Here is a 23553-nt window from a genome sequence, read left to right on the forward strand (position 1 = left end):
ATCAAAAATTTGCATCAAACACAAGCGCACCTACGGCACCAAACTGTTTCTTCGGTAGTGTGAGCTACAAACAGAGAGTGTTGGTTGTAAATACGACGTTCCCCTCGTGAGGTTACTTCCGCGCCAAAGAGCCGCAAACACGTCAAAAGGGACACTTGTGGTATGGAAACGACTCTTATCTGGAGATGCAGAGTGCTAACGACAGTGTGAGGAAACAGTGCAGGCTGACCAGTACATCATCTGTACAATAACAGTCGCTGATGAAATACACAGAACTCGAAATAAATTCATATACTCAAAATATTACTGTATGGAGATTACAACGTGACCAAAACTTGAAATATTACTCGACAGATAGACCTCTGCATTCTGTCTAATCTCTGACGTCTTTAACAGACGACTTAGTTTCGAACAAAAGGTATTGATTGCTGTGATTATACGGATTTGAGAAACTCTTTTGGTGGTACATTCTGCGCTATATTTGTGCGGCTGCGCCTGGCGCACGTCTAACGGGTGCAGAAATCATGCCTGCGTACTGTGGCAACGTGGATGCGACAACTACATCAACTGTAAGTCCTCTAATAGAACAAACGAGGAGCATCAAATCAAGTGTCAGGATGGCCGAGCGGTCTAAGGCGCCAGACTCAAGGAAAAACCTTGGCTGCAGTAGCAGCTAGAGCCTTCTGGTCCTCGAATGAGGGCGTGGGTTCGAATCCCACTCCTGAAACAGATTTTGTCGCTTCTCTAGAGCACCCTGCGTAGCATTGAGATCCTTTGTAAAGTGCAACAGCACGATACTGGCCGTGTTCTCCTAAGTGAAATCAAAAATTTGCATCAAACACAAGCGCACCTACGGCACCAAACTGTTTCTTCGGTAGTGTGAGCTACAATCAGAGAGTGTTGGTTGTAAATACGACGTTCCCCTCGTGAGGTTACTTCCGCGCCAAAGAGCCGCAAACACGTCAAAAGGGACACTTGTGGTATGGAAACGACTCTTATCTGGAGATGCAGAGTGCTAACGACAGTGTGAGGAAACAGTGCAGGCTGACCAGTACATCATCTGTACAATAACAGTCGCTGATGAAATACACAGAACTCGAAATAAATTCATATACTCAAAATATTACTGTATGGAGATTACAACGTGACCAAAACTTGAAATATTACTCGACAGATAGACCTCTGCATTCTGTCTAATCTCTGACGTCTTTAACAGACGACTTAGTTTCGAACAAAAGGTATTGATTGCTGTGATTATACGGATTTGAGAAACTCTTTTGGTGGTACATTCTGCGCTATATTTGTGCGGCTGCGCCTGGCGCGCGTCTAACGGGTGCAGAAATCATGCCTGCGTACTGTGGCAACGTGGATGCGACAACTACATCAACTGTAAGTCCTCTAATAGAACAAACGAGGAGCATCAAATCAAGTGTCAGGATGGCCGAGCGGTCTAAGGCGCCAGACTCAAGGAAAAACCTTGGCTGCAGTAGCAGCTAGAGCCTTCTGGTCCTCGAATGAGGTAGTGGGTTCGAATCCCACTCCTGACACAGATTTTGTCGCTTCTCTAGAGCACCCTGCGTAGCATTGAGATCCTTTGTAAAGTGCAACAGCACGATACTGGCCGTGTTCTCCTAAGTGAAATCAAAAATTTGCATCAAACACAAGCGCACCTACGGCACCAAACTGTTTCTTCGGTAGTGTGAGCTACAAACAGAGAGTGTTGGTTGTAAATACGACGTTCCCCTCGTGAGGTTACTTCCGCGCCAAAGAGCCGCAAACACGTCAAAAGGGACACTTGTGGTATGGAAACGACTCTTATCTGGAGATGCAGAGTGCTAACGACAGTGTGAGGAAACAGTGCAGGCTGACCAGTACATCATCTGTACAATAACAGTCGCTGATGAAATACACAGAACTCGAAATAAATTCATATACTCAAAATATTACTGTATGGAGATTACAACGTGACCAAAACTTGAAATATTACTCGACAGATAGACCTCTGCATTCTGTCTAATCTCTGACGTCTTTAACAGACGACTTAGTTTCGAACAAAAGGTATTGATTGCTGTGATTATACGGATTTGAGAAACTCTTTTGGTGGTACATTCTGCGCTATATTTGTGCGGCTGCGCCTGGCGCACGTCTAACGGGTGCAGAAATCATGCCTGCGTACTGTGGCAACGTGGATGCGACAACTACATCAACTGTAAGTCCTCTAATAGAACAAACGAGGAGCATCAAATCAAGTGTCAGGATGGCCGAGCGGTCTAAGGCGCCAGACTCAAGGAAAAACCTTGGCTGCAGTAGCAGCTAGAGCCTTCTGGTCCTCGAATGAGGGCGTGGGTTCGAATCCCACTCCTGACACAGATTTTGTCGCTTCTCTAGAGCACCCTGCGTAGCATTGAGATCCTTTGTAAAGTGCAACAGCACGATACTGGTCGTGTTCTCCTAAGTGAAATCAAAAATTTGCATCAAACACAAGCGCACCTACGGCACCAAACTGTTTCTTCGGTAGTGTGAGCTACAAACAGAGAGTGTTGGTTGTAAATACGACGTTCCCCTCGTGAGGCTACTTCCGCGCCAAAGAGCCGCAAACACGTCAAAAGGGACACTTGTGGTATGGAAACGACTCTTATCTGGAGATGCAGAGTGCTAACGACAGTGTGAGGAAACAGTGCAGGCTGACCAGTACATCATCTGTACAATAACAGTCGCTGATGAAATACACAGAACTCGAAATAAATTCATATACTCAAAATATTACTGTATGGAGATTACAACGTGACCAAAACTTGAAATATTACTCGACAGATAGACCTCTGCATTCTGTCTAATCTCTGACGTCTTTAACAGACGACTTAGTTTCGAACAAAAGGTATTGATTGCTGTGATTATACGGATTTGAGAAACTCTTTTGGTGGTACATTCTGCGCTATATTTGTGCGGCTGCGCCTGGCGCACGTCTAACGGGTGCAGAAATCATGCCTGCGTACTGTGGCAACGTGGATGCGACAACTACATCAACTGTAAGTCCTCTAATAGAACAAACGAGGAGCATCAAATCAAGTGTCAGGATGGCCGAGCGGTCTAAGGCGCCAGACTCAAGGAAAAACCTTGGCTGCAGTAGCAGCTAGAGCCTTCTGGTCCTCGAATGAGGGCGTGGGTTCGAATCCCACTCCTGACACAGATTTTGTCGCTTCTCTAGAGCACCCTGCGTAGCATTGAGATCCTTTGTAAAGTGCAACAGCACGATACTGGCCGTGTTCTCCTAAGTGAAATCAAAAATTTGCATCAAACACAAGCGCACCTACGGCACCAAACTGTTTCTTCGGTAGTGTGAGCTACAAACAGAGAGTGTTGGTTGTAAATACGACGTTCCCCTCGTGAGGTTACTTCCGCGCCAAAGAGCCGCAAACACGTCAAAAGGGACACTTGTGGTATGGAAACGACTCTTATCTGGAGATGCAGAGTGCTAACGACAGTGTGAGGAAACAGTGCAGGCTGACCAGTACATCATCTGTACAATAACAGTCGCTGATGAAATACACAGAACTCGAAATAAATTCATATACTCAAAATATTACTGTATGGAGATTACAACGTGACCAAAACTTGAAATATTACTCGACAGATAGACCTCTGCATTCTGTCTAATCTCTGACGTCTTTAACAGACGACTTAGTTTCGAACAAAAGGTATTGATTGCTGTGATTATACGGATTTGAGAAACTCTTTTGGTGGTACATTCTGCGCTATATTTGTGCGGCTGCGCCTGGCGCACGTCTAACGGGTGCAGAAATCATGCCTGCGTACTGTGGCAACGTGGATGCGACAACTACATCAACTGTAAGTCCGCTAATAGAACAAACGAGGAGCATCAAATCAAGTGTCAGGATGGCCGAGCGGTCTAAGGCGCCAGACTCAAGGAAAAACCTTGGCTGCAGTAGCAGCTAGAGCCTTCTGGTCCTCGAATGAGGGCGTGGGTTCGAATCCCACTCCTGACACAGATTTTGTCGCTTCTCTAGAGCACCCTGCGTAGCATTGAGATCCTTTGTAAAGTGCAACAGCACGATACTGGCCGTGTTCTCCTAAGTGAAATCAAAAATTTGCATCAAACACAAGCGCACCTACGGCACCAAACTGTTTCTTTGGTAGTGTGAGCTACAAACAGAGAGTGTTGGTTGTAAATACGACGTTCCCCTCGTGAGGTTACTTCCGCGCCAAAGAGCCGCAAACACGTCAAAAGGGACACTTGTGGTATGGAAACGACTCTTATCTGGAGATGCAGAGTGCTAACGACAGTGTGAGGAAACAGTGCAGGCTGACCAGTACATCATCTGTACAATAACAGTCGCTGATGAAATACACAGAACTCGAAATAAATTCATATACTCAAAATATTACTGTATGGAGATTACAACGTGACCAAAACTTGAAATATTACTCGACAGATAGACCTCTGCATTCTGTCTAATCTCTGACGTCTTTAACAGACGACTTAGTTTCGAACAAAAGGTATTGATTGCTGTGATTATACGGATTTGAGAAACTCTTTTGGTGGTACATTCTGCGCTATATTTGTGCGGCTGCGCCTGGCGCACGTCTAATGGGTGCAGAAATCATGCCTGCGTACTGTGGCAACGTGGATGCGACAACTACATCAACTGTAAGTCCTCTAATAGAACAAACGAGGAGCATCAAATCAAGTGTCAGGATGGCCGAGCGGTCTAAGGCGCCAGACTCAAGGAAAAACCTTGGCTGCAGTAGCAGCTAGAGCCTTCTGGTCCTCGAATGAGGGCGTGGGTTCGAATCCCACTCCTGACACAGATTTTGTCGCTTCTCTAGAGCACCCTGCGTAGCATTGAGATCCTTTGTAAAGTGCAACAGCACGATACTGGCCGTGTTCTCCTAAGTGAAATCAAAAATTTGCATCAAACACAAGCGCACCTACGGCACCAAACTGTTTCTTCGGTAGTGTGAGCTACAAACAGAGAGTGTTGGTTGTAAATACGACGTTCCCCTCGTGAGGTTACTTCCGCGCCAAAGAGCCGCAAACACGTCAAAAGGGACACTTGTGGTATGGAAACGACTCTTATCTGGAGATGCAGAGTGCTAACGACAGTGTGAGGAAACAGTGCAGGCTGACCAGTACATCATCTGTACAATAACAGTCGCTGATGAAATACACAGAACTCGAAATAAATTCATATACTCAAAATATTACTGTATGGAGATTACAACGTGACCAAAACTTGAAATATTACTCGACAGATAGACCTCTGCATTCTGTCTAATCTCTGACGTCTTTAACAGACGACTTAGTTTCGAACAAAAGGTACTGATTGCTGTGATTATACGGATTTGAGACACTCTTTTGGTGGTACATTCTGCGCTATATTTGTGCGGCTGCGCCTGGCGCACGTCTAACGGGTGCAGAAATCATGCCTGCGTACTGTGGCAACGTGGATGCGACAACTACATCAACTGTAAGTCCTCTAATAGAACAAACGAGGAGCATCAAATCAAGTGTCAGGATGGCCGAGCGGTCTAAGGCGCCAGACTCAAGGAAAAACCTTGGCTGCAGTAGCAGCTAGAGCCTTCTGGTCCTCGAATGAGGGCGTGGGTTCGAATCCCACTCCTGACACAGATTTTGTCGCTTCTCTAGAGCACCCTGCGTAGCATTGAGATCCTTTGTAAAGTGCAACAGCACGATACTGGCCGTGTTCTCCTAAGTGAAATCAAAAATTTGCATCAAACACAAGCGCACCTACGGCACCAAACTGTTTCTTCGGTAGTGTGAGCTACAAACAGAGAGTGTTGGTTGTAAATACGACGTTCCCCTCGTGAGGTTACTTCCGCGCCAAAGAGCCGCAAACACGTCAAAAGGGACACTTGTGGTATGGAAACGACTCTTATCTGGAGATGCAGAGTGCTAACGACAGTGTGAGGAAACAGTGCAGGCTGACCAGTACATCATCTGTACAATAACAGTCGCTGATGAAATACACAGAACTCGAAATAAATTCATATACTCAAAATATTACTGTATGGAGATTACAACGTGACCAAAACTTGAAATATTACTCGACAGATAGACCTCTGCATTCTGTCTAATCTCTGACGTCTTTAACAGACGACTTAGTTTCGAACAAAAGGTATTGATTGCTGTGATTATACGGATTTGAGAAACTCTTTTGGTGGTACATTCTGCGCTATATTTGTGCGGCTGCGCCTGGCGCACGTCTAACGGGTGCAGAAATCATGCCTGCGTACTGTGGCAACGTGGATGCGACAACTACATCAACTGTAAGTCCTCTAATAGAACAAACGAGGAGCATCAAATCAAGTGTCAGGATGGCCGAGCGGTCTAAGGCGCCAGACTCAAGGAAAAACCTTGGCTGCAGTAGCAGCTAGAGCCTTCTGGTCCTCGACTGAGGGCGTGGGTTCGAATCCCACTCCTGACACAGATTTTGACGCTTCTCTAGAGCACCCTGCGTAGCATTGAGATCCTTTGTAAAGTGCAACAGCACGATACTGGCCGTGTTCTCCTAAGTGAAATCAAAAATTTGCATCAAACACAAGCGCACCTACGGCACCAAACTGTTTCTTCGGTAGTGTGAGCTACAAACAGAGAGTGTTGGTTGTAAATACGACGTTCCCCTCGTGAGGTTACTTCCGCGCCAAAGAGCCGCAAACACGTCAAAAGGGACACTTGTGGTATGGAAACGACTCTTATCTGGAGATGCAGAGTGCTAACGACAGTGTGAGGAAACAGTGCAGGCTGACCAGTACATCATCTGTACAATAACAGTCGCTGATGAAATACACAGAACTCGAAATAAATTCATATACTCAAAATATTACTGTATGGAGATTACAACGTGACCAAAACTTGAAATATTACTCGACAGATAGACCTCTGCATTCTGTCTAATCTCTGACGTCTTTAACAGACGACTTAGTTTCGAACAAAAGGTATTGATTGCTGTGATTATACGGATTTGAGAAACTCTTTTGGTGGTACATTCTGCGCTATATTTGTGCGGCTGCGCCTGGCGCACGTCTAACGGGTGCAGAAATCATGCCTGCGTACTGTGGCAACGTGGATGCGACAACTACATCAACTGTAAGTCCTCTAATAGAACAAACGAGGAGCATCAAATCAAGTGTCAGGATGGCTGAGCGGTCTAAGGCGCCAGACTCAAGGAAAAACCTTGGCTGCAGTAGCAGCTAGAGCCTTCTGGTCCTCGAATGAGGGCGTGGGTTCGAATCCCACTCCTGACACAGATTTTGTCGCTTCTCTAGAGCACCCTGCGTAGCATTGAGATCCTTTGTAAAGTGCAACAGCACGATACTGGCCGTGTTCTCCTAAGTGAAATCAAAAATTTGCATCAAACACAAGCGCACCTACGGCACCAAACTGTTTCTTCGGTAGTGTGAGCTACAAACAGAGAGTGTTGGTTGTAAATACGACGTTCCCCTCGTGAGGTTACTTCCGCGCCAAAGAGCCGCAAACACGTCAAAAGGGACACTTGTGGTATGGAAACGACTCTTATCTGGAGATGCAGAGTGCTAACGACAGTGTGAGGAAACAGTGCAGGCTGACCAGTACATCATCTGTACAATAACAGTCGCTGATGAAATACACAGAACTCGAAATAAATTCATATACTCAAAATATTACTGTATGGAGATTACAACGTGACCAAAACTTGAAATATTACTCGACAGATAGACCTCTGCATTCTGTCTAATCTCTGACGTCTTTAACAGACGACTTAGTTTCGAACAAAAGGTATTGATTGCTGTGATTATACGGATTTGAGAAACTCTTTTGGTGGTACATTCTGCGCTATATTTGTGCGGCTGCGCCTGGCGCACGTCTAACGGGTGCAGAAATCATGCCTGCGTACTGTGGCAACGTGGATGCGACAACTACATCAACTGTAAGTCCTCTAATAGAACAAACGAGGAGCATCAAATCAAGTGTCAGGATGGCCGAGCGGTCTAAGGCGCCAGACTCAAGGAAAAACCTTGGCTGCAGTAGCAGCTAGAGCCTTCTGGTCCTCGAATGAGGGCGTGGGTTCGAATCCCACTCCTGACACAGATTTTGTCGCTTCTCTAGAGCACCCTGCGTAGCATTGAGATCCTTTGTAAAGTGCAACAGCACGATACTGGCCGTGTTCTCCTAAGTGAAATCAAAAATTTGCATCAAACACAAGCGCACCTACGGCACCAAACTGTTTCTTCGGTAGTGTGAGCTACAAACAGAGAGTGTTGGTTGTAAATACGACGTTCCCCTCGTGAGGTTACTTCCGCGCCAAAGAGCCGCAAACACGTCAAAAGGGACACTTGTGGTATGGAAACGACTCTTATCTGGAGATGCAGAGTGCTAACGACAGTGTGAGGAAACAGTGCAGGCTGACCAGTACATCATCTGTACAATAACAGTCGCTGATGAAATACACAGAACTCGAAATAAATTCATATACTCAAAATATTACTGTATGGAGATTACAACGTGACCAAAACTTGAAATATTACTCGACAGATAGACCTCTGCATTCTGTCTAATCTCTGACGTCTTTAACAGACGACTTAGTTTCGAACAAAAGGTATTGATTGCTGTGATTATACGGATTTGAGAAACTCTTTTGGTGGTACATTCTGCGCTATATTTGTGCGGCTGCGCCTGGCGCACGTCTAACGGGTGCAGAAATCATGCCTGCGTACTGTGGCAACGTGGATGCGACAACTACATCAACCGTAAGTCCTCTAATAGAACAAACGAGGAGCATCAAATCAAGTGTCAGGATGGCCGAGCGGTCTAAGGCGCCAGACTCAAGGAAAAACCTTGGCTGCAGTAGCAGCTAGAGCCTTCTGGTCCTCGAATGAGGGCGTGGGTTCGAATCCCACTCGTGACACAGATTTTGTCGCTTCTCTAGAGCACCCTGCGTAGCATTGAGATCCTTTGTAAAGTGCAACAGCACGATACTGGCCGTGTTCTCCTAAGTGAAATCAAAAATTTGCATCAAACACAAGCGCACCTACGGCACCAAACTGTTTCTTCGGTAGTGTGAGCTACAAACAGAGAGTGTTGGTTGTAAATACGACGTTCCCCTCGTGAGGTTACTTCCGCGCCAAAGAGCCGCAAACACGTCAAAAGGGACACTTGTGGTATGGAAACGACTCTTATCTGGAGATGCAGAGTGCTAACGACAGTGTGAGGAAACAGTGCAGGCTGACCAGTACATCATCTGTACAATAACAGTCGCTGATGAAATACACAGAACTCGAAATAAATTCATATACTCAAAATATTACTGTATGGAGATTACAACGTGACCAAAACTTGAAATATTACTCGACAGATAGACCTCTGCATTCTGTCTAATCTCTGACGTCTTTAACAGACGACTTAGTTTCGAACAAAAGGTATTGATTGCTGTGATTATACGGATTTGAGAAACTCTTTTGGTGGTACATTCTGCGCTATATTTGTGCGGCTGCGCCTGGCGCACGTCTAACGGGTGCAGAAATCATGCCTGCGTACTGTGGCAACGTGGATGCGACAACTACATCAACTGTAAGTCCTCTAATAGAACAAACGAGGAGCATCAAATCAAGTGTCAGGATGGCCGAGCGGTCTAAGGCGCCAGACTCAAGGAAAAACCTTGGCTGCAGTAGCAGCTAGAGCCTTCTGGACCTCGACTGAGGGCGTGGGTTCGAATCCCACTCCTGACACAGATTTTGACGCTTCTCTAGAGCACCCTGCGTAGCATTGAGATCCTTTGTAAAGTGCAACAGCACGATACTGGCCGTGTTCTCCTAAGTGAAATCAAAAATTTGCATCAAACACAAGCGCACCTACGGCACCAAACTGTTTCTTCGGTAGTGTGAGCTACAAACAGAGAGTGTTGGTTGTAAATACGACGTTCCCCTCGTGAGGTTACTTCCGCGCCAAAGAGCCGCAAACACGTCAAAAGGGACACTTGTGGTATGGAAACGACTCTTATCTGGAGATGCAGAGTGCTAACGACAGTGTGAGGAAACAGTGCAGGCTGACCAGTACATCATCTGTACAATAACAGTCGCTGATGAAATACACAGAACTCGAAATAAATTCATATACTCAAAATATTACTGTATGGAGATTACAACGTGACCAAAACTTGAAATATTACTCGACAGATAGACCTCTGCATTCGGTCTAATCTCTGACGTCTTTAACAGACGACTTAGTTTCGAACAAAAGGTATTGATTGCTGTGATTATACGGATTTGAGAAACTCTTTTGGTGGTACATTCTGCGCTATATTTGTGCGGCTGCGCCTGGCGCACGTCTAACGGGTGCAGAAATCATGCCTGCGTACTGCGGCAACGTGGATGCGACAACTACATCAACTGTAAGTCCTCTAATAGAACAAACGAGGAGCATCAAATCAAGTGTCAGGATGGCCGAGCGGTCTAAGGCGCCAGACTCAAGGAAAAACCTTGGCTGCAGTAGCAGCTAGAGCCTTCTGGTCCTCGAATGAGGGCGTGGGTTCGAATCCCACTCGTGACACAGATTTTGTCGCTTCTCTAGAGCACCCTGCGTAGCATTGAGATCCTTTGTAAAGTGCAACAGCACGATACTGGCCGTGTTCTCCTAAGTGAAATCAAAAATTTGCATCAAACACAAGCGCACCTACGGCACCAAACTGTTTCTTCGGTAGTGTGAGCTACAAACAGAGAGTGTTGGTTGTAAATACGACGTTCCCCTCGTGAGGTTACTTCCGCGCCAAAGAGCCGCAAACACGTCAAAAGGGACACTTGTGGTATGGAAACGACTCTTATCTGGAGATGCAGAGTGCTAACGACAGTGTGAGGAAACAGTGCAGGCTGACCAGTACATCATCTGTACAATAACAGTCGCTGATGAAATACACAGAACTCGAAATAAATTCATATACTCAAAATATTACTGTATGGAGATTACAACGTGACCAAAACTTGAAATATTACTCGACAGATAGACCTCTGCATTCTGTCTAATCTCTGACGTCTTTAACAGACGACTTAGTTTCGAACAAAAGGTATTGATTGCTGTGATTATACGGATTTGAGAAACTCTTTTGGTGGTACATTCTGCGCTATATTTGTGCGGCTGCGCCTGGCGCACGTCTAACGGGTGCAGAAATCATGCCTGCGTACTGTGGCAACGTGGATGCGACAACTACATCAACTGTAAGTCCTCTAATAGAACAAACGAGGAGCATCAAATCAAGTGTCAGGATGGCCGAGCGGTCTAAGGCGCCAGACTCAAGGAAAAACCTTGGCTGCAGTAGCAGCTAGAGCCTTCTGGTCCTCGAATGAGGGCGTGGGTTCGAATCCCACTCCTGACACAGATTTTGTCGCTTCTCTAGAGCACCCTGCGTAGCATTGAGATCCTTTGTAAAGTGCAACAGCACGATACTGGCCGTGTTCTCCTAAGTGAAATCAAAAATTTGCATCAAACACAAGCGCACCTACGGCACCAAACTGTTTCTTCGGTAGTGTGAGCTACAAACAGAGAGTGTTGGTTGTAAATACGACGTTCCCCTCGTGAGGTTACTTCCGCGCCAAAGAGCCGCAAACACGTCAAAAGGGACACTTGTGGTATGGAAACGACTCTTATCTGGAGATGCAGAGTGCTAACGACAGTGTGAGGAAACAGTGCAGGCTGACCAGTACATCATCTGTACAATAACAGTCGCTGATGAAATACACAGAACTCGAAATAAATTCATATACTCAAAATATTACTGTATGGAGATTACAACGTGACCAAAACTTGAAATATTACTCGACAGATAGACCTCTGCATTCTGTCTAATCTCTGACGTCTTTAACAGACGACTTAGTTTCGAACAAAAGGTATTGATTGCTGTGATTATACGGATTTGAGAAACTCTTTTGGTGGTACATTCTGCGCTATATTTGTGCGGCTGCGCCTGGCGCACGTCTAACGGGTGCAGAAATCATGCCTGCGTACTGTGGCAACGTGGATGCGACAACTACATCAACTGTAAGTCCTCTAATAGAACAAACGAGGAGCATCAAATCAAGTGTCAGGATGGCCGAGCGGTCTAAGGCGCCAGACTCAAGGAAAAACCTTGGCTGCAGTAGCAGCTAGAGCCTTCTGGTCCTCGAATGAGGGCGTGGGTTCGAATCCCACTCCTGACACAGATTTTGTCGCTTCTCTAGAGCACCCTGCGTAGCATTGAGATCCTTTGTAAAGTGCAACAGCACGATACTGGCCGTGTTCTCCTAAGTGAAATCAAAAATTTGCATCAAACACAAGCGCACCTACGGCACCAAACTGTTTCTTCGGTAGTGTGAGCTACAAACAGAGAGTGTTGGTTGTAAATACGACGTTCCCCTCGTGAGGTTACTTCCGCGCCAAAGAGCCGCAAACACGTCAAAAGGGACACTTGTGGTATGGAAACGACTCTTATCTGGAGATGCAGAGTGCTAACGACAGTGTGAGGAAACAGTGCAGGCTGACCAGTACATCATCTGTACAATAACAGTCGCTGATGAAATACACAGAACTCGAAATAAATTCATATACTCAAAATATTACTGTATGGAGATTACAACGTGACCAAAACTTGAAATATTACTCGACAGATAGACCTCTGCATTCTGTCTAATCTCTGACGTCTTTAACAGACGACTTAGTTTCGAACAAAAGGTATCGATTGCTGTGATTATACGGATTTGAGAAACTCTTTTGGTGGTACATTCTGCGCTATATTTGTGCGGCTGCGCCTGGCGCACGTCTAACGGGTGCAGAAATCATGCCTGCGTACTGTGGCAACGTGGATGCGACAACTACATCAACTGTAAGTCCTCTAATAGAACAAACGAGGAGCATCAAATCAAGTGTCAGGATGGCCGAGCGGTCTAAGGCGCCAGACTCAAGGAAAAACCTTGGCTGCAGTAGCAGCTAGAGCCTTCTGGTCCTCGAATGAGGGCGTGGGTTCGAATCCCACTCCTGACACAGATTTTGTCGCTTCTCTAGAGCACCCTGCGTAGCATTGAGATCCTTTGTAAAGTGCAACAGCACGATACTGGCCGTGTTCTCCTAAGTGAAATCAAAAATTTGCATCAAACACAAGCGCACCTACGGCACCAAACTGTTTCTTCGGTAGTGTGAGCTACAAACAGAGAGTGTTGGTTGTAAATACGACGTTCCCCTCGTGAGGTTACTTCCGCGCCAAAGAGCCGCAAACACGTCAAAAGGGACACTTGTGGTATGGAAACGACTCTTATCTGGAGATGCAGAGTGCTAACGACAGTGTGAGGAAACAGTGCAGGCTGACCAGTACATCATCTGTACAATAACAGTCGCTGATGAAATACACAGAACTCGAAATAAATTCATATACTCAAAATATTACTGTATGGAGATTACAACGTGACCAAAACTTGAAATATTACTCGACAGATAGACCTCTGCATTCTGTCTAATCTCTGACGTCTTTAACAGACGACTTAGTTTCGAACAAAAGGTATTGATTGCTGTGATTATACGGATTTGAGAAACTCTTTTGGTGGTACATTCTGCGCTATATTTGTGCGGCTGCGCCTGGCGCACGTCTAACGGGTGCAGAAATCATGCCTGCGTACTGTGGCAACGTGGATGCGACAACTACATCAACTGTAAGTCCTCTAATAGAACAAACGAGGAGCATCAAATCAAGTGTCAGGATGGCCGAGCGGTCTAAGGCGCCAGACTCAAGGAAAAACCTTGGCTGCAGTAGCAGCTAGAGCCTTCTGGTCCTCGAATGAGGGCGTGGGTTCGAATCCCACTCCTGACACAGATTTTGTCGCTTCTCTAGAGCACCCTGCGTAGCATTGAGATCCTTTGTAAAGTGCAACAGCACGATACTGGCCGTGTTCTCCTAAGTGAAATCAAAAATTTGCATCAAACACAAGCGCACCTACGGCACCAAACTGTTTCTTCGGTAGTGTGAGCTACAAACAGAGAGTGTTGGTTGTAAATACGACGTTCCCCTCGTGAGGTTACTTCCGCGCCAAAGAGCCGCAAACACGTCAAAAGGGACACTTGTGGTATGGAAACGACTCTTATCTGGAGATGCAGAGTGCTAACGACAGTGTGAGGAAACAGTGCAGGCTGACCAGTACATCATCTGTACAATAACAGTCGCTGATGAAATACACAGAACTCGAAATAAATTCATACACTCAAAATATTACTGTATGGAGATTACAACGTGACCAAAACTTGAAATATTACTCGACAGATAGACCTCTGCATTCTGTCTAATCTCTGACGTCTTTAACAGACGACTTAGTTTCGAACAAAAGGTATTGATTGCTGTGATTATACGGATTTGAGAAACTCTTTTGGTGGTACATTCTGCGCTATATTTGTGCGGCTGCGCCTGGCGCACGTCTAACGGGTGCAGAAATCATGCCTGCGTACTGTGGCAACGTGGATGCGACAACTACATCAACTGTAAGTCCTCTAATTGAACATACGAGAAGCATCAAATCAAGTGTCAGAATGGCCGAGCGGTCTAAGGCGCCAGACTCAAGGAAAAACCTTGGCTGCAGTAGCAGCTAGAGCCTTCTGGTCCTCGAATGAGGGCGTGGGTTCGAATCCCACTCGTGACACAGATTTTGTCGCTTCTCTAGAGCACCCTGCGTAGCATTGAGATCCTTTGTAAAGTGCAACAGCACGATACTGGCCGTGTTCTCCTAAGTGAAATCAAAAATTTGCATCAAACACAAGCGCACCTACGGCACCAAACTGTTTCTTCGGTAGTGTGAGCTACAAACAGAGAGTGTTGGTTGTAAATACGACGTTCCCCTCGTGAGGTTACTTCCGCGCCAAAGAGCCGCAAACACGTCAAAAGGGACACTTGTGGTATGGAAACGACTCTTATCTGGAGATGCAGAGTGCTAACGACAGTGTGAGGAAACAGTGCAGGCTGACCAGTACATCATCTGTACAATAACAGTCGCTGATGAAATACACAGAACTCGAAATAAATTCATATACTCAAAATATTACTGTATGGAGATTACAACGTGACCAAAACTTGAAATATTACTCGACAGATAGACCTCTGCATTCTGTCTAATCTCTGACGTCTTTAACAGACGACTTAGTTTCGAACAAAAGGTATTGATTGCTGTGATTATACGGATTTGAGAAACTCTTTTGGTGGTACATTCTGCGCTATATTTGTGCGGCTGCGCCTGGCGCACGTCAACGGGTGCAGAAATCATGCCTGCGTACTGTGGCAACGTGGATGCGACAACTACATCAACTGTAAGTCCTCTAATTGAACATACGAGAAGCATCAAATCAAGTGTCAGAATGGCCGAGCGGTCTAAGGCGCCAGACTCAAGGAAAAACCTTGGCTGCAGTAGCAGCTAGAGCCTTCTGGTCCTCGAATGAGGGCGTGGGTTCGAATCCCACTCGTGACACAGATTTTGTCGCTTCTCTAGAGCACCCTGCGTAGCATTGAGATCCTTTGTAAAGTGCAACAGCACGATACTGGCCGTGTTCTCCTAAGTGAAATCAAAAATTTGCATCAAACACAAGCGCACCTACGGCACCAAACTGTTTCTTCGGTAGTGTGAGCTACAAACAGAGAGTGTTGGTTGTAAATACGACGTTCCCCTCGTGAGGTTACTTCCGCGCCAAAGAGCCGCAAACACGTCAAAAGGGACACTTGTGGTATGGAAACGACTCTTATCTGGAGATGCAGAGTGCTAACGACAGTGTGAGGAAACAGTGCAGGCTGACCAGTACATCATCTGTACAATAACAGTCGCTGATGAAATACACAGAACTCGAAATAAATTCATATACTCAAAATATTACTGTATGGAGATTACAACGTGACCAAAACTTGAAATATTACTCGACAGATAGACCTCTGCATTCGGTCTAATCTCTGACGTCTTTAACAGACGACTTAGTTTCGAACAAAAGGTATTGATTGCTGTGATTATACGGATTTGAGAAACTCTTTTGGTGGTACATTCTGCGCTATATTTGTGCGGCTGCGCCTGGCGCACGTCTAACGGGTGCAGAAATCATGCCTGCGTACTGTGGCAACGTGGATGCGACAACTACATCAACTGTAAGTCCTCTAATAGAACAAACGAGGAGCATCAAATCAAGTGTCAGGATGGCCGAGTTTTACCGCGCCTTTGCATACCTCATGGGACGGACCTGGATTCAGATGTACAACGAACTCCTGTTACCGCAGACTGAGATACCTGCCGAGTTCACGGAGGGTATCATCATCCCCATACCCAAACCACGCGGTGGCAGAAATCCAGGAGATTATAGACCACTCACTCTCTTGAACTGCGACTACAAGATTTTCGCGCGCATACTTGGGGCTCGCCTGCGGTCTTCACTATCTGATAGACTCCTCATAGATCAAACTTGCCTCGGCGGCAAGAGCAACGTACATACGGCGCTCAGTGACTACCGAGATATCATCGCATTAGCAGCGGCATGCCGAGTGCGTGCGGCACTCGTCGCTATTGACTTCGATCATGCATTCGACAGAGTGGATCATACCTTTTTGCATGCGGTGATGGACAGATTGGGAATCCCACAGGCCTTCATCCTAGTGATCATGCGACTGTTACACGGCGTACGATCAAAGGTCTCGGTGAATGGGCGGGGCACTGACTACATTGTTATTTCAAGGTCAGTTCGTCAAGGTTGCCCCCTGTCGATATTTTTGTATGCAATGGCTTTGGAACCCTGTTTATATGGTCTCCGAAGACGGTTGGAGGGAGTGCCGTTGCCACAACTGACCTTTCATTGCCGCGCTTATGCTGACGATGTGATGCTGGTGGCACAGACAGGCGAAGAAGTACGTACGGCGTTGGCATGGATACAGCGATACGGGATGGCGGCAGGAAGCGTGCTTAATCTACAAAAATCACGCTGCATGAATGTCGGTCGAGGATTACAACCGGGGGAGGAAGGGCCGCTCATCTTAGTTAAAACCGTAAAATGCCTAGGTATTACGTTCCACACGGATGTGCAGCGGACAGCGGCGGATAACTACCGACGCATATTAAAGCTGATGCGGACAATGGTGCTGTTACAGAAACTAAGAGCGTTGGATATGATTCAGAGGGTGACCTATGTTAACGTATACCTAGCACCGAGACTCACTCACGTAGCGCATGTCCTGCCTTTAACGCGCACAATGGCATCACGCATACAAGCAACTTTCGGAACCTACGTGAGTGTGGGACACCTGTTTAAGATCCGATACACAACGCTTACGCTACCACCTGGAGAGGGTGGACTTGGTCTAGTGAACGTATATGAAAAGGCACGGGCGTTATTCGTCAGTACGATTTTCCGACAGTGGCGCGGCCAATTTCGCAATATCTCGGGTGCGTTGGCCGATGTACTAGCGCCCACTTCAATGCTGCCACCAGTCGATGTGGGCCATATTTCACCGAAGCTGTCACACTTCAAGTCTTTTTTTTTGGAGCTTAGCTATGTCAGAGATTCCTTCCCAACAACACGACTACCGACGACGCGAGACGTATACCATCTCTTACTGCGCCGGTGTCCCAGGAATACCCTGGAAAAGAAGTACCCAGACAAGAACTGGCGACAGATCTGGAGCGTTATACGGAACGTTTACCTCCCAACGTCGGTACGCTCCACATGGTATGTGGTGATAAATAGGAAGTTCGCAACGAATCAACGGCGGCACGCGATTCATTTGGCAGACACTCCACTATGTTTAGGCTGCGCAACAGTGGACACTGATGAACATCGTTTAGCATGTAGTGGGACGGCTCCAGTGTGGCAGTTGACACAACAGATATTGGCGTTCCTGTTACGCTCCGCCCCTCACACAATTTCATCAGACACACTTTTTTTCCCCCAAGAATCTTATTTCCCGGTCCAAAAAACCAATGCAGTGACATGGGTGCGGGGAATGGTGGTGGGCTACGTGTATAACGAATCGGAAAAGGACAAAATTGATTTTTGGCATTTTCTCTTGGATGGGCACACGAAGCTGCAACAGCATCAGAAATATAGGCAAGACTTCGCTAATTACTTGCGACTTACATTTACCGACCCGCCGGCCAGATGGGGTGTGACGGGTGAGAGATGAGATAGACGAAGAAGCCGAGATTGACATCGATCACACTTACGGACCCTTAGTTAATTTCGAGAAGACGACCCAGTCTTACACCAACGTCTGGAGAACGAGTCGATAGATGGCTCTCTTGCTCTATCGAACGTCGGGTCGTGAGCAGGTGTCGCCCCCGACACGACTTTCATTTCATTGCTCCAGGAGCATGTTTCTTTTGTATTTGTACTATCCGCAATGTCTTCATGTCTTTCATTTGAGCATTTTCAGTTTTATTTATTTCCTTAATTAATTAATTTTCTAATTAGCCACTTTTGTCAACATATGGAATTTGTAGACACTATTTATGCGATAGTACAACAACATGTATGTCAGCAAAGGTGGTAAGCCTGACATAAAAAAAATAAAAAAAAAACAGTTGTGTTCTACAATGTTAAAAAAAAAAAAAAAAAATAAATAAATAAAAAAAATGAAAAACAAAAAAAAAAGAAAAAAACAAAAAAAAAAGATGGTAGAGCACTTGCCCGCGAAAGGCAAAGATCCCGAGTTCGAGTCTCGGTCGGGCACTCAAAAAAAAAAAAATAAAAAAAAAAAAAAAAAAAAAAAAAAAAAAAAAAAAAAAAAGAGCGGTCTAAGGCGCCAGACTCAAGGAAAAACCTTGGCTGCAGTAGCAGCTAGAGCCTTCTGGTCCTCGGATGAGGGCGTGGGTTCGAATCCCACTCCTGACACAGATTTTGTCGCTTCTCTAGAGCACCCTGCGTAGCATTGAGATCCTTTGTAAAGTGCAACAGCACGATACTGGCCGTGTTCTCCTAAGTGAAATCAAAAATTTGCATCAAACACAAGCGCACCTACGGCACCAAACTGTTTCTTCGGTAGTGTGAGCTACAAACAGAGAGTGTTGGTTGTAAATACGACGTTCCCCTCGTGAGGTTACTTCCGCGCCAAAGAGCCGCAAACACGTCAAAAGGGACACTTGTGGTATGGAAACGACTCTTATCTGGAGATGCAGAGTGCTAACGACAGTGTGAGGAAACAGTGCAGGCTGACCAGTACATCATCTGTACAATAACAGTCGCTGATGAAATACACAGAACTCGAAATAAATTCATATACTCAAAATATTACTGTATGGAGATTACAACGTGACCAAAACTTGAAATATTACTCGACAGATAGACCTCTGCATTCTGTCTAATCTCTGACGTCTTTAACAGACGACTTAGTTTCGAACAAAAGGTATCGATTGCTGTGATTATACGGATTTGAGAAACTCTTTTGGTGGTACATTCTGCGCTATATTTGTGCGGCTGCGCCTGGCGCACGTCTAACGGGTGCAGAAATCATGCCTGCGTACTGTGGCAACGTGGATGCGACAACTACATCAACTGTAAGTCCTCTAATAGAACAAACGAGGAGCATCAAATCAGGTGTCACGATGGCCGAGCGGTCTAAGGCGCCAGACTCAAGGAAAAACCTTGGCTGCAGTAGCAGCTAGAGCCTTCTGGTCCTCGAATGAGGGCGTGGGTTCGAATCCCACTCCTGACACAGATTTTGTCGCTTCTCTAGAGCACCCTGCGTAGCATTGAGATCCTTTGTAAAGTGCAACAGCACGATACTGGCCGTGTTCTCCTAAGTGAAATCAAAAATTTGCATCAAACACAAGCGCACCTACGGCACCAAACTGTTTCTTCGGTAGTGTGAGCTACAAACAGAGAGTGTTGGTTGTAAATACGACGTTCCCCTCGTGAGGTTACTTCCGCGCCAAAGAGCCGCAAACACGTCAAAAGGGACACTTGTGGTATGGAAACGACTCTTATCTGGAGATGCAGAGTGCTAACGACAGTGTGAGGAAACAGTGCAGGCTGACCAGTACATCATCTGTACAATAACAGTCGCTGATGAAATACACAGAACTCGAAATAAATTCATATACTCAAAATATTACTGTATGGAGATTACAACGTGACCAAAACTTGAAATATTACTCGACAGATAGACCTCTGCATTCTGTCTAATCTCTGACGTCTTTAACAGACGACTTAGTTTCGAACAATAGGTATTGATTGCTGTGATTATACGGATTTGAGAAACTCTTTTGGTGGTACATTCTGCGCTATATTTGTGCGGCTGCGCCTGGCGCACGTCTAACGGGTGCAGAAATCATGCCTGCGTACTGTGGCAACGTGGATGCGACAACTACATCAACTGTAAGTCCTCTAATAGAACAAACGAGGAGCATCAAATCAAGTGTCAGGATGGCCGAGCGGTCTAAGGCGCCAGACTCAAGGAAAAACCTTGGCTGCAGTAGCAGCTAGAGCCTTCTGGTCCTCGGATGAGGGCGTGGGTTCGAATCCCACTCCTGACACAGATTTTGTCGCTTCTCTAGAGCACCCTGCGTAGCATTGAGATCCTTTGTAAAGTGCAACAGCACGATACTGGCCGTGTTCTCCTAAGTGAAATCAAAAATTTGCATCAAACACAAGCGCACCTACGGCACCAAACTGTTTCTTCGGTAGTGTGAGCTACAAACAGAGAGTGTTGGTTGTAAATACGACGTTCCCCTCGTGAGGTTACTTCCGCGCCAAAGAGCCGCAAACACGTCAAAAGGGACACTTGTGGTATGGAAACGACTCTTATCTGGAGATGCAGAGTGCTAACGACAGTGTGAGGAAACAGTGCAGGCTGACCAGTACATCATCTGTACAATAACAGTCGCTGATGAAATACACAGAACTCGAAATAAATTCATACACTCAAAATATTACTGTATGGAGATTACAACGTGACCAAAACTTGAAATATTACTCGACAGATAGACCTCTGCATTCTGTCTAATCTCTGACGTCTTTAACAGACGACTTAGTTTCGAACAAAAGGTATTGATTGCTGTGATTATACGGATTTGAGAAACTCTTTTGGTGGTACATTCTGCGCTATATTTGTGCGGCTGCGCCTGGCGCACGTCTAACGGGTGCAGAAATCATGCCTGCGTACTGTGGCAACGTGGATGCGACAACTACATCAACTGTAAGTCCTCTAATAGAACAAACGAGAAGCATCAAATCAAGTGTCAGAATGGCCGAGCGGTCTAAGGCGCCAGACTCAAGGAAAAACCTTGGCTGCAGTAGCAGCTAGAGCCTTCTGGTCCTCGAATGAGGGCGTGGGTTCGAATCCCACTCCTGACACAGATTTTGTCGCTTCTCTAGAGCACCCTGCGTAGCATTGAGATCCTTTGTAAAGTGCAACAGCACGATACTGGCCGTGTTCTCCTAAGTGAAATCAAAAATTTGCATCAAACACAAGCGCACCTACGGCACCAAACTGTTTCTTCGGTAGTGTGAGCTACAAACAGAGAGTGTTGGTTGTAAATACGACGTTCCCCTCGTGAGGTTACTTCCGCGCCAAAGAGCCGCAAACACGTCAAAAGGGACACTTGTGGTATGGAAACGACTCTTATCTGGAGATGCAGAGTGCTAACGACAGTGTGAGGAAACAGTGCAGGCTGACCAGTACATCATCTGTACAATAACAGTCGCTGATGAAATACACAGAACTCGAAATAAATTCATATACTCAAAATATTACTGTATGGAGATTACAACGTGACCAAAACTTGAAATATTACTCGACAGATAGACCTCTGCATTCTGTCTAATCTCTGACGTCTTTAACAGACGACTTAGTTTCGAACAAAAGGTATTGATTGCTGTGATTATACGGATTTGAGAAACTCTTTTGGTGGTACATTCTGCGCTATATTTGTGCGGCTGCGCCTGGCGCACGTCTAACGGGTGCAGAAATCATGCCTGCGTACTGTGGCAACGTGGATGCGACAACTACATCAACTGTAAGTCCTCTAATAGAACAAACGAGGAGCATCAAATCAAGTGTCAGGATGGCCGAGCGGTCTAAGGCGCCAGACTCAAGGAAAAGCCTTGGCTGCAGTAGCAGCTAGAGCCTTCTGGTCCTCGAATGAGGGCGTGGGTTCGAATCCCACTCCTGACACAGATTTTGTCGCTTCTCTAGAGCACCCTGCGTAGCATTGAGATCCTTTGTAAAGTGCAACAGCACGATACTGGCCGTGTTCTCCTAAGTGAAATCAAAAATTTGCATCAAACACAAGCGCACCTACGGCACCAAACTGTTTCTTCGGTAGTGTGAGCTACAAACAGAGAGTGTTGGTTGTAAATACGACGTTCCCCTCGTGAGGTTACTTCCGCGCCAAAGAGCCGCAAACACGTCAAAAGGGACACTTGTGGTATGGAAACGACTCTTATCTGGAGATGCAGAGTGCTAACGACAGTGTGAGGAAACAGTGCAGGCTGACCAGTACATCATCTGTACAATAACAGTCGCTGATGAAATACACAGAACTCGAAATAAATTCATATACTCAAAATATTACTGTATGGAGATTACAACGTGACCAAAACTTGAAATATTACTCGACAGATAGACCTCTGCATTCTGTCTAATCTCTGACGTCTTTAACAGACGACTTAGTTTCGAACAAAAGGTATTGATTGCTGTGATTATACGGATTTGAGAAACTCTTTTGGTGGTACATTCTGCGCTATATTTGTGCGGCTGCGCCTGGCGCACGTCTAACGGGTGCAGAAATCATGCCTGCGTACTGTGGCAACGCGGATGCGACAACTACATCAACTGTAAGTCCTCTAATAGAACAAACGAGGAGCATCAAATCAAGTGTCAGGATGGCCGAGCGGTCTAAGGCGCCAGACTCAAGGAAAAACCTTGGCTGCAGTAGCAGCTAGAGCCTTCTGGTCCTCGAATGAGGGCGTGGGTTCGAATCCCACTCCTGACACAGATTTTGTCGCTTCTCTAGAGCACCCTGCGTAGCATTGAGATCCTTTGTAAAGTGCAACAGCACGATACTGGCCGTGTTCTCCTAAGTGAAATCAAAAATTTGCATCAAACACAAGCGCACCTACGGCACCAAACTGTTTCTTCGGTAGTGTGAGCTACAAACAGAGAGTGTTGGTTGTAAATACGACGTTCCCCTCGTGAGGTTACTTCCGCGCCAAAGAGCCGCAAACACGTCAAAAGGGACACTTGTGGTATGGAAACGACTCTTATCTGGAGATGCAGAGTGCTAACGACAGTGTGAGGAAACAGTGCAGGCTGACCAGTACATCATCTGTACAATAACAGTCGCTGATGAAATACACAGAACTCGAAATAAATTCATATACTCAAAATATTACTGTATGGAGGTCACAACGTGACCAAAACTTGAAATATTACTCGACAGATAGACCTCTGCATTCTGTCTAATCTCTGACGTCTTTAACAGACGACTTAGTTTCGACAAAAGGTATTGATTGCTGTGATTATTCGGATTTGAGAAACTCTTTTGGTGGTACATTCTGCGCTATATTTG

General features: G+C 45.9%; 24 non-coding genes across 24 annotated transcripts; all 24 read left to right on the forward strand.

The window, feature by feature from the left end:
* Positions 1-611: 611 nt before the first annotated feature.
* Positions 612-729, forward strand: Trnal-caa (transfer RNA leucine (anticodon CAA)). The gene is made up of 2 exons: positions 612-649; positions 682-729. It is a non-coding gene; the product is annotated as a tRNA-Leu (tRNA).
* Positions 730-1431: 702 nt separating this feature from the next.
* Trnal-caa (transfer RNA leucine (anticodon CAA)) lies at positions 1432-1547 on the forward strand. The gene is made up of 2 exons: positions 1432-1469; positions 1502-1547. It is a non-coding gene; the product is annotated as a tRNA-Leu (tRNA).
* Positions 1548-2251: 704 nt separating this feature from the next.
* Positions 2252-2367, forward strand: Trnal-caa (transfer RNA leucine (anticodon CAA)). The gene is made up of 2 exons: positions 2252-2289; positions 2322-2367. It is a non-coding gene; the product is annotated as a tRNA-Leu (tRNA).
* A 704-nt stretch (positions 2368-3071) lies between these two features.
* Positions 3072-3187, forward strand: Trnal-caa (transfer RNA leucine (anticodon CAA)). Its single transcript has 2 exons — positions 3072-3109; positions 3142-3187. It is a non-coding gene; the product is annotated as a tRNA-Leu (tRNA).
* Positions 3188-3891: 704 nt separating this feature from the next.
* On the forward strand, positions 3892-4007 carry Trnal-caa (transfer RNA leucine (anticodon CAA)). The gene is made up of 2 exons: positions 3892-3929; positions 3962-4007. It is a non-coding gene; the product is annotated as a tRNA-Leu (tRNA).
* Positions 4008-4711: 704 nt separating this feature from the next.
* Positions 4712-4827, forward strand: Trnal-caa (transfer RNA leucine (anticodon CAA)). The gene is made up of 2 exons: positions 4712-4749; positions 4782-4827. It is a non-coding gene; the product is annotated as a tRNA-Leu (tRNA).
* Positions 4828-5531: 704 nt separating this feature from the next.
* Positions 5532-5647, forward strand: Trnal-caa (transfer RNA leucine (anticodon CAA)). The gene is made up of 2 exons: positions 5532-5569; positions 5602-5647. It is a non-coding gene; the product is annotated as a tRNA-Leu (tRNA).
* A 704-nt stretch (positions 5648-6351) lies between these two features.
* Trnal-caa (transfer RNA leucine (anticodon CAA)) lies at positions 6352-6467 on the forward strand. The gene is made up of 2 exons: positions 6352-6389; positions 6422-6467. It is a non-coding gene; the product is annotated as a tRNA-Leu (tRNA).
* Positions 6468-7171: 704 nt separating this feature from the next.
* On the forward strand, positions 7172-7287 carry Trnal-caa (transfer RNA leucine (anticodon CAA)). Its single transcript has 2 exons — positions 7172-7209; positions 7242-7287. It is a non-coding gene; the product is annotated as a tRNA-Leu (tRNA).
* Positions 7288-7991: 704 nt separating this feature from the next.
* Positions 7992-8107, forward strand: Trnal-caa (transfer RNA leucine (anticodon CAA)). The gene is made up of 2 exons: positions 7992-8029; positions 8062-8107. It is a non-coding gene; the product is annotated as a tRNA-Leu (tRNA).
* Positions 8108-8811: 704 nt separating this feature from the next.
* On the forward strand, positions 8812-8927 carry Trnal-caa (transfer RNA leucine (anticodon CAA)). The gene is made up of 2 exons: positions 8812-8849; positions 8882-8927. It is a non-coding gene; the product is annotated as a tRNA-Leu (tRNA).
* A 704-nt stretch (positions 8928-9631) lies between these two features.
* Trnal-caa (transfer RNA leucine (anticodon CAA)) lies at positions 9632-9747 on the forward strand. Its single transcript has 2 exons — positions 9632-9669; positions 9702-9747. It is a non-coding gene; the product is annotated as a tRNA-Leu (tRNA).
* Positions 9748-10451: 704 nt separating this feature from the next.
* Positions 10452-10567, forward strand: Trnal-caa (transfer RNA leucine (anticodon CAA)). The gene is made up of 2 exons: positions 10452-10489; positions 10522-10567. It is a non-coding gene; the product is annotated as a tRNA-Leu (tRNA).
* Positions 10568-11271: 704 nt separating this feature from the next.
* Trnal-caa (transfer RNA leucine (anticodon CAA)) lies at positions 11272-11387 on the forward strand. The gene is made up of 2 exons: positions 11272-11309; positions 11342-11387. It is a non-coding gene; the product is annotated as a tRNA-Leu (tRNA).
* Positions 11388-12091: 704 nt separating this feature from the next.
* On the forward strand, positions 12092-12207 carry Trnal-caa (transfer RNA leucine (anticodon CAA)). The gene is made up of 2 exons: positions 12092-12129; positions 12162-12207. It is a non-coding gene; the product is annotated as a tRNA-Leu (tRNA).
* A 704-nt stretch (positions 12208-12911) lies between these two features.
* Positions 12912-13027, forward strand: Trnal-caa (transfer RNA leucine (anticodon CAA)). The gene is made up of 2 exons: positions 12912-12949; positions 12982-13027. It is a non-coding gene; the product is annotated as a tRNA-Leu (tRNA).
* Positions 13028-13731: 704 nt separating this feature from the next.
* On the forward strand, positions 13732-13847 carry Trnal-caa (transfer RNA leucine (anticodon CAA)). Its single transcript has 2 exons — positions 13732-13769; positions 13802-13847. It is a non-coding gene; the product is annotated as a tRNA-Leu (tRNA).
* Positions 13848-14551: 704 nt separating this feature from the next.
* Positions 14552-14667, forward strand: Trnal-caa (transfer RNA leucine (anticodon CAA)). The gene is made up of 2 exons: positions 14552-14589; positions 14622-14667. It is a non-coding gene; the product is annotated as a tRNA-Leu (tRNA).
* Positions 14668-15370: 703 nt separating this feature from the next.
* Trnal-caa (transfer RNA leucine (anticodon CAA)) lies at positions 15371-15486 on the forward strand. The gene is made up of 2 exons: positions 15371-15408; positions 15441-15486. It is a non-coding gene; the product is annotated as a tRNA-Leu (tRNA).
* Positions 15487-19581: 4095 nt separating this feature from the next.
* Trnal-caa (transfer RNA leucine (anticodon CAA)) lies at positions 19582-19697 on the forward strand. The gene is made up of 2 exons: positions 19582-19619; positions 19652-19697. It is a non-coding gene; the product is annotated as a tRNA-Leu (tRNA).
* Positions 19698-20401: 704 nt separating this feature from the next.
* Trnal-caa (transfer RNA leucine (anticodon CAA)) lies at positions 20402-20517 on the forward strand. The gene is made up of 2 exons: positions 20402-20439; positions 20472-20517. It is a non-coding gene; the product is annotated as a tRNA-Leu (tRNA).
* A 704-nt stretch (positions 20518-21221) lies between these two features.
* Trnal-caa (transfer RNA leucine (anticodon CAA)) lies at positions 21222-21337 on the forward strand. Its single transcript has 2 exons — positions 21222-21259; positions 21292-21337. It is a non-coding gene; the product is annotated as a tRNA-Leu (tRNA).
* A 704-nt stretch (positions 21338-22041) lies between these two features.
* On the forward strand, positions 22042-22157 carry Trnal-caa (transfer RNA leucine (anticodon CAA)). Its single transcript has 2 exons — positions 22042-22079; positions 22112-22157. It is a non-coding gene; the product is annotated as a tRNA-Leu (tRNA).
* A 704-nt stretch (positions 22158-22861) lies between these two features.
* Trnal-caa (transfer RNA leucine (anticodon CAA)) lies at positions 22862-22977 on the forward strand. Its single transcript has 2 exons — positions 22862-22899; positions 22932-22977. It is a non-coding gene; the product is annotated as a tRNA-Leu (tRNA).
* The last annotated feature ends 576 nt before the right edge of the window (positions 22978-23553 follow it).

Source organism: Schistocerca cancellata, chromosome 2, assembly GCF_023864275.1.
Source record: "Schistocerca cancellata isolate TAMUIC-IGC-003103 chromosome 2, iqSchCanc2.1, whole genome shotgun sequence".
NCBI lineage: Eukaryota > Metazoa > Arthropoda > Insecta > Orthoptera > Acrididae > Schistocerca > Schistocerca cancellata.